Raw genomic sequence first — 8062 nt, forward strand, 5'->3', positions numbered from 1 at the left:
AACATTAAAAAAATTTTTAATTAAAAAACTAAAGAATAATATTCAAAGAAATCTTGTGCTTGCATTGATTGACCATCTCTTCAACTAACGGGATGCATTTACCTTTGATTTAAGGATACCTATACAGACATGCTGAAAAAGAATGGAAAGATATTAAAAAAAAACTGTGTATCTACATATGGAGTCAGAATGGACAGGTAAAGAACAACCTTAGGAAGACTGGAGCAACTCTAGAAACCAAGGCTGAAATCCACGCAAGTCTGAATAAATAAGCTAGTTCTCTTCCTTATTTCCTACCTGCCTCTTTTCCATAGAACTAAAGCAGAAAGTCATTGAGTCTCAGGGTTCAGAGAGACTTTTTAGGGCCATTGAATCCAATCTTATTACATAAACATTCCACAAGAGTCTTAAGAAGTGGTTTTCAAGTGTCTTCTGGAATACTTTCAAAGACAAAGAACTCATTACTATTTAAGGAAGCTCTTTCTACCTTCCAGGAATGGGAATTGTTTAGAAATACAGGGTCCATTGAACACTGGTTTCTAAAGTCAGATAGCAAGAAGGAAAATGGGCCTAAGAAATCTATTTATCCTGCCTTCTCATTCAGTGCTTTATTCACAAAACTTTAATAGAAATACTTGATTATAAATTGGTCTAAAGGAAACTGACTTGGCAGCTTTAAGGGAGGTCCTAATTCAAGCCAGAGAGAAAAGAACAGATGACATCATAGGAAGTTATGAAATCTAATTCAGCAGAGAAACAGTCAGAGTATTGACCACAACCTCAGACAACTCACTCCACTAGTGGCTCATAGGGCTTTTTTACTGAAGAATATTTCCTCCTTTGTTCCTCATTTTCCTCTCCTGGGTTCAAGAGTTTGCAGGTGTCCCAGATACACACCATTACCTTGTTGGTGGGGGGGGGTAATATTTTGAAGTTATTGTCCTATTTTTGAATCAACAAAATTAAAGAATCTACACTAAATCACAAGCAATTCTGGCATTCTACAGAAAATTCTACAAAAAAACAAAAATTACAGTGATTCTATAATTACCCTCAATTCTAGAGAGTAAACTGCATGTCACTTTCAAGTAAAAAAAAGGAACTTAGGACATCATTTTGAAGTGATAAAAGCATTGCACTTATAATTAAGCCATGGATTCGTCTCTCTTATCAAGCACAGAACTTCTTATAAACATTTTATTTGTATTTTATACATTTGTTTCATAATATCCACCACTCTAGGATATCATCACCAGTCCCTTTTAATGCCATATTAACTGGAAGTCTATACAAAGATAGGATATGTATGAAAGCCAACCAAATTTGGGATCTACAGACTGACATTTAGCTCCTACTCACCACCAACTAACATGAAGGCTTATAGAGGAATGTGCCTGGGCCACGAATATGCATAGAATTCTCCATCAAATCTCTTCCTATTAGTGACACCATGAGGAAAATCATCCTATTCAAACAATAGCAGAAGAAATTCTAGTGATCCAAACCTTTTTAAAGCATGACTAGACATCCTAGGATAAGGAGACATGTGAGGAATACCACCAGCATTAAAGAGAACAAGCAAGGCCAACATACAAAACACTGACTTGAGGAATTAATAATAATCTGAGGTATAAACTATCTTGAATTTACGTATACTAAGTTCTCCATTCTAACAGCCTTAAGAGGTAGATACTGTATTACCTCATTTTATGGAAGAAGAAATTAAGGTACGGTGCAGCCACAGGCCTGGCTACACATGCAGGGAACAGTCTGTTCCTTCTGTGAAGTGTCCCCTGTGTGAATCCCTAGGCCCACCTGGCTAGAGTGGCTCCAGCATGTCTAAGAGAAAAGAATTCAGAATGGAATTCAATCATCTCAGCTTCAAAACAGAAAGCTGAAAGCTACTGGGAATGAGAAAGCTAAGATAATGCTTAAAGCAGAAAATTTTTTTAAATCAAATTTATTAGCAGAAAAAGATAGTCTTTTCTACAACCAAAAAAAAAGAGACTATTATTGAGCATATTGTAGTGGAAGAATTGGAATATAAATTATTGGCAGGAAACTAGGAAGAGCAAAAATCTAGCAACAATTGGCCAAAATGCATAATAATGTAAAGAGACTCCAGCATTAGTGAAAAGAAGTGAAAATTACACGTAATTTTATTGAAAGCTCAGAGAAATAATGGAAACCATTGAAAATGCAATGAACACTCTTAAATAAGAGCAGAGGTTGCTATATGAAGAGCTTATTAAAGAAGAGAAAACAACCAATGACTTGAGTTTCATATCCAGAAAAACTGACACACAGGCTTTGGATCACTCAGAAACACAGAGTTTTCACAGCCACGTCCAGAAAAGTTCCTGTAGACAAAGTACCATCACACGCTTTCAAGAGAAGTGCAGATTCTGAAAAATTCTTTCAGCAAACCGGAGGATGACATGGGCACTGGACAATTATGATTGCCAGAACTTTGTAAAAGTGAGAAACAAACATAAACAGAAGCCAACATTAAAGGGAGAAGTTCCTTTTTTTTTTAATTTTTTAAATGTTTTTATTTGAGAGAGAGAGAGAGAGAGAGAGAGAGAGAGAGAGAGAGATAGCACATGAGCAGGGGAGGGGGAGAGAGAGAGAGAGAGAGACAGAGAGAGAGAGAATCTGAAGCAGTCTCCAGGCTCTGAGCTATCAGCACAGAGCCCGATGCGGGGCTTGAACTCATGAGATATGAGATCATGACCTGAGCTGAAGTCAGACGCTTAATTGACTGAGCCACCCAGATTCCCCTGGGAGAAGCTCTTAGAACACTACCCTGGAAGAATATAGTTTGAAGTGTAACAGCAGAAGAAAATTATAGAAAAATTCTGTTTCTAGAAGAAAGAGAAATAAAGTCTGTTAAGAACTGTAAAACTAAGGGGTGCCTGGGTAGCTCAGTTGGTTAAGCGTCCCATTCTTGATTTCAGCTCAGGTCATGATCTCATGATTTGTGGGCTCCAGCCCCATGTCAGGCTTTGGGCTTACAGCACAGAGCCTGCTTGGCATTCTCTCTCTCCCTCTCTCTCTACCCCTCCCCGGCTCACTCTCTCTGTCTCTCAAAATAAATAAACTTAAAAAAAAAAAAAGAACTGGAAAACAAACTGGAAAACTGCAAAAAGGTAGGGAGTTTCCAAATTAAAGACAGATGATATACTTCTGCTTGTTCGTGATAAACAAGAAGATGATGAAAGTAAAAAGAGGAACAAAGAAGAAACAAATTTCCAGTTGAAGCTTGCAAAAAACAGGAACAGGAAAGTATATAAATGTCAATGAGATACATTTTTCATGTTTAAAAGAAGTTAAGAGAATGAGAAAAATGTAGCAGAAAGAGCATGGATGCTTATTTAAACTAAAGTTACTAGTAGAAAGTTACACCCAGGAAAAGAAAAAATAGGAAGACTTTTGAGGCTTGAAAAGGAGATATGGGCAAAGGCAGAAAAAAGGAAAACTGCTGCCAGGTTTCAAGAAAGAGATTTACATAAACTTGAATAAAAATTTCTAGATAGGCAGGGCGCCTGGGTAACTCAGTCAGTTGAGTGTTCCACTCTTGATTTAGGTTCAGTTCATGATCTCAGGGTTGTAGGATCGAGCCCCATGTCAGGCTCTGCACTGAGTGTGAAGCCTGCTTTGGATTCTCTCTCCCTCTCCCTCGGTCCCTCTCCCCACTCACGCTCTCTCTCTCTCTCTCAAATACAAAAAAGAAAGAAAGAAAGAAAGAAAGAAAGAAAGAAAGAAAGAAAGAAAGAGAAAGAAAGATCTAGATAGGCAAAGGAAGAGGAGAGGGCAGAAAACCAAGAAGACTGGAAAAATTAATAGTGAAAACATGCTAGTAGATATCCCTCTAGGCTTTACAAACTTAGCAAAGTTTGGAAAGAATGGACCAGATATATAGGACCAAGTTCTGGGACACTTCTGCCTATTCCCCACTGGGCACAGGATACTGTGAGAAAGGAATAAACAGAGACCCAGAAAGAGCTCCTAAGTGTTAAAAATGCGAATAAGTTCTGGCACAAAAACAGACACTCAGATCAATGGAACGAAATAGAGAACCGAGAACTGGACCCACAAATATATGGCCAACTTATCTTTGACAAAGCAGGAAAGAATATCCAATGGAATAAAGACAGTCTCTTCAGCAAGTGGTGCTGGGAAAACTGGACAATGACACGAAGAAAAATGAACCTCGACCACTTTCTTACATCATACACAAAAATAAACTCAAAATGTCTTACACTTACCTCAGTGTAAGACAGGAAGCCATCAAAATCCTCGAGGAGAGAGCAGGCAAAAACCCCTTTGATCTTGGCTGCAGCAACTTCTTACTCAACACGTCTTCGGAGGCAAGGGAAACAAAAGCAAAAAATGAACAATTGGGACCTCATCAAAATAAAAAATCTTCTGTACGAGTGAAGGAAACAATCAGCAAAACTAAAAGGCAACCGGCAGAATGGGACAAGATATTTGCAAACGATATATCAGCTAAAGGATTAGTATCCAAAATCTATAAAGAACTTATCAAACTCAACACCCAAAAACAAGTAATCCAGTGAAGAAATGGGCAAAAGACATGAATAGACACTTCTCCAAAGAAGACGTCCAGATGGCCAACCGACACATGAAAAAATGCTCAACATCACTCATCATCAGGGAAATACAAATCAAAACCACAATGAGGTGTGACCTCACACCTGTCAGAATGGCTAACATTAACAACTCAGGCAACAACAGATATTGGCGAGGATGCAGAGAAAGAGGATCTCTTTTGCATTGTTGGTGGCAATGCAAGCTGGTGCAGCCACTCTGGAAAACAGTATGGACGTGCCTCAAAAAAATAAAAATAGAACTACCCTACAACCCAGCAATTGCACTACTAGGCATTTATCCAAGGGACACAGGTGTGCTGTTTCAAAGGGGCACATGCACCCCAATGCTTATAGCAGTACTATCCACAATAGCCAAAGTATGGAAAGAGCCCAAATGCCCATCAATGGATGAATGGATAAAGAAGATGTGGTATATATATATACAATGGAGTATTACTCAGCAATCAAAAATAATGAAATCTTGCCATTTGCAACAGCGTGGATGGCACTGGAGGGTATGATGCTAAGCGAAATTAGTCAGAGAAAGACAAGTATCATATGACTTCACTCATATGAGGACTTTAAGATACAAAACAGATGAATGTAAGGGAAGGGAAGCAAAAATAATATAAAAACATGGAGGGGGACAAAACATAAGAGACTCTTAAATATGGAGAACAAACACAGGGTTACTAGAGGGGTTGTGGGAGGGGGGGTGGGCTAAATGGGTAAGGGGCACTAAGGAATCTACTCCTAAAATCATTGTTGCACGATATGCTAACTTGGATGTAAATTAAAATAAATAAATAAATAAATAAATAATAAATAATAAATAAATAAATAAATAAATAACATCAGATAAGAAGACATACAACAGAAAATAAACAGAACAATCTTGTGCACGTAAAAAAAATGCGAATAAGTTCAATAAAACAATATAAGGACCAGAAAACTATTTCCCAGAGCTACCAAGATAGTGAGTAGTTCCAGGGGATTCCGTTTACGCATTCAGTCATCTGCGGTGACTGAATCTAGCAGTTACTAGAGCCGTTCCCATGGTTAGGGAGTCAGGTTGCTGCTGCTGCAAAGGGCCTGCAGTGACAGCTACCTCTGGTCCCTGAGGTCACCTAAGAACACAACCTGACAGCACCTTGCCTGCTTCCCTGCAGCACCTTTTGCCTCCTACTCTGGGGATTCCTTGTTGTTGCTGAGGAACTTCTTGACACCAACAACTATACAACCTGCAATTATTGAGGGGTTACCCCACGGAACAGTCCTTGACCAAAAGGAGAGGGGACTGGGCAAACACTCTTTCCCTTCAAAGGGACTGTGTGGAGATGCATACCTTTCAGTTTCTTTTCTGAAGCTATGCTGTGGGACCTAGGACCCAGCACTCGGCTTTCATGAAGCTGTGGCCTTCTCGGTAATACTCTTTCCTTTCTTGCCTCACACCTGTTGCTCTCACTCCTGGTTCTCTGGTACTGCACTCCCCAGTAGTAAGATTTTACCTCAGGTGCTGTTTTCTAGAAAATCCAGTCCAACACAATATAGTCTTCGAGAAGGGCAGAATCGGTCCTGAGATGTTACAGCATGACCACTCTTCCCAGAAGAAGCTGTATCTCGTGGGATCTCGGGAGTTCTTCTGAGGTAGGCTGGGGAGTCCTGGGATGAGAAACACCTGAGTGCTGAGTGCCAGAGGCACCTGAGCTCCTCTGTAAGGCATCTGGCTCACGCCACCTATCAGCCAAACCCCAGTGCTCCGGGAAGCATTGGCTCCCCCTGCCCCTTCAGAGTCACAGTGCAGTGGGCCTTGCCCCAGGGGCCTGGCCATTTGTGGGGAATGGGCTCTTGCCCAAAGGTGGTGCAGGAGCCAACCACTGAGGCCAGACGTAGGGCAGCAACTATACATATGTGGGCTGCAAATCCATATATTTCCAGGAAGGCTCACCATGTACCCAGACAGGGAATGAAAAAAGACCATTTCTTAGACATATCAGCATGACATTTCAAAGCAATAAATAAACAAAAGATTATAAAAGCTTCAATGGAAAAAAAAAATAATACATCATTTACAAAGGAACAAGAGTCAATCTGGCATAGCACCCCTAGAGGCTAGAAACGGGAGAAATGCCTTCAAAGATTACAATCAGCCAAACTCCCAGCCAGGGTGAAAGCAAAACAAAACAAAGAAACAATTCAGACGGGCAAAGAATTAGATAATTTACCCCATACACATCTTTTTAAAAGAAGTTACCCAAGAATGTATTCCAGGAAAATAGGTATATTCAAGAAAAAGGAAGACAGACTGAGAGGACAGTGATTTCAAGTTGGAAGGGCAAAAAAGAGTTCTAGGATAACAGATAAGCAGACCGCTAAAAACAAAACCAGCCAGACTGGAATAGGAGAACGGAAGTCTGGGGGGAAAAGGGAGCCGCACGGGCTAGTATGATGTAAAGTCTGAAAATGTGAAGAAGCTGGTCAAGGCAAATGCCACAAGAAATCAAGAAAGCAATTTGAAATTCTAGGCAAAATACCTAAGAAAGTCATGACCTAAAAATGAAGGAGATTATGATGTTACATAATTTTAAGTAATTGGGGAGTATAAGAAAAATTAATCCATTTGACCTTGATGCTTGGAATTGTCCAGCAGTGGCATACGGGTCAGGAAATCAGGGAAGGAAGTGTAATTCCAGTCCACTATTTGGCAACATTGTAATTTCCTTCACAGTGGGGGATGTTTACAGAGTAGCAATAATAGAATGCTGTTTGTTGGTTTCCATGTTTTAGCATGAATGTATATATAAAGCAAGAGAGGTTTGGTTACAGTGGAACTGATAAAATGTAATGATAAACTCTGAGTGTAGTTGATAGAAGACAGGAGGTAGAAGGAGAGGGATGGTAGGAGTGTTCATATTCTTATCTCACAGAATGGGGAAATAAGAAATACTCTTGAAGGTGTATGGAAAATTCAGCCGCAAGAGTCAGATGACTTTGGGATTAGAATGCAATGAAAAGTGAAGAGCAAAACCTAGGATAGAATCCTAAAGAATATCAAAAGTTAAAAAGGGGCTCCTGGGTGGCTCAGTCAGTTAAGTGTCTGACTTCGGCTTAGGTCATGATCTCACAATTCGTGAGCTCGAGTCTAGCATTGGGCTGTCTGCTGTCAGCACAAAGCCTGCTTCAATCCTCTGTCCTCCTCGCTCTCTGCCCCACCCACCCCTCAAAAATAAATAAACATTAAAAAAAAACACAGCACAGTAAGGACACTGTGAAGGCACAAAAATGGAAGCAGAAGAGCAAAGGAAGAAGTGAAGGAAAGGAAGCCTTGGGGAGAGGAGGAACTCAACTGTAACAAATGCTGCTGAGGTCCAGCAAGATAAGGACTGGGTGTTTCCTTTGGATTTGGCTGCAGGGTGAAGAATAATGGGAGCTGTAGCCGGGAAACAGTG

General features: G+C 40.1%; 1 pseudogene; it reads left to right on the forward strand.

Annotated features, from left to right (window-relative positions):
- The first annotated feature begins 1966 nt into the window (after positions 1 to 1966).
- On the forward strand, positions 1967 to 6192 carry LOC115514937 (annotated as a pseudogene).
- The last annotated feature ends 1870 nt before the right edge of the window (positions 6193 to 8062 follow it).

The sequence above is a fragment of the Lynx canadensis genome, chromosome B2, assembly GCF_007474595.2.
Source record: "Lynx canadensis isolate LIC74 chromosome B2, mLynCan4.pri.v2, whole genome shotgun sequence".
In the NCBI taxonomy this organism is placed as follows: Eukaryota; Metazoa; Chordata; class Mammalia; order Carnivora; family Felidae; genus Lynx; species Lynx canadensis.